Source organism: Pteronotus mesoamericanus, unplaced genomic scaffold (genome assembly GCF_021234165.1).
Source record: "Pteronotus mesoamericanus isolate MK-2021 breed Mesoamerican mustached bat unplaced genomic scaffold, CSHL_Meso_final scaffold_408, whole genome shotgun sequence".
Lineage (NCBI taxonomy): Eukaryota > Metazoa > Chordata > Mammalia > Chiroptera > Mormoopidae > Pteronotus > Pteronotus mesoamericanus.
In genome coordinates, this window is record NW_026555315.1 from 6840574 (window position 1) to 6841098 (window position 525).

A 525-nucleotide genomic window follows, 5' to 3' on the forward strand; every position below is an offset into this window, starting at 1 on the left:
GGAAAAAGAAGGGAAACACAGTGTTCCTGGGCACGTGTTCCAGACATGTTGCAGTAATAATACAGTTTCAGAACTTTACATCTGTGTCTTCCAGATCTGGAAAAGAATGGATATATGTAAATCATTCTTGTTGAACAGTTTTTGTATGTACAGTATTACAGAACTTTTTTTTTTTTTTTTTTTAGTATGAGAACTTTTTTTTGTACTTGTACATTGGACCACTGTAGTTATACTTTTATATTAAAGGGGGAAAAGTCCCAAGGTAATGCCTATTAGGCTAGTGTTATTACTTTGTTCAACAAATTGTACCCTAGGTTTCAAGTTATAATAGATGCTACACCTAATAAAAGTGCCTCTTGTGTTGCAGGGATGATTTCCAATAGGTGAGGAGGAGGAGAAATTCCGATCTCAGTCTCAGAAAGTCCATAGTAGAAGGAGGCTGAGATCTTCCCTTCTGGACTTGAGAAATCTTTGAATCTCATTCATGTGCCCAGAGCTCTATCTAGTCTTTGAAAACCTATTTGT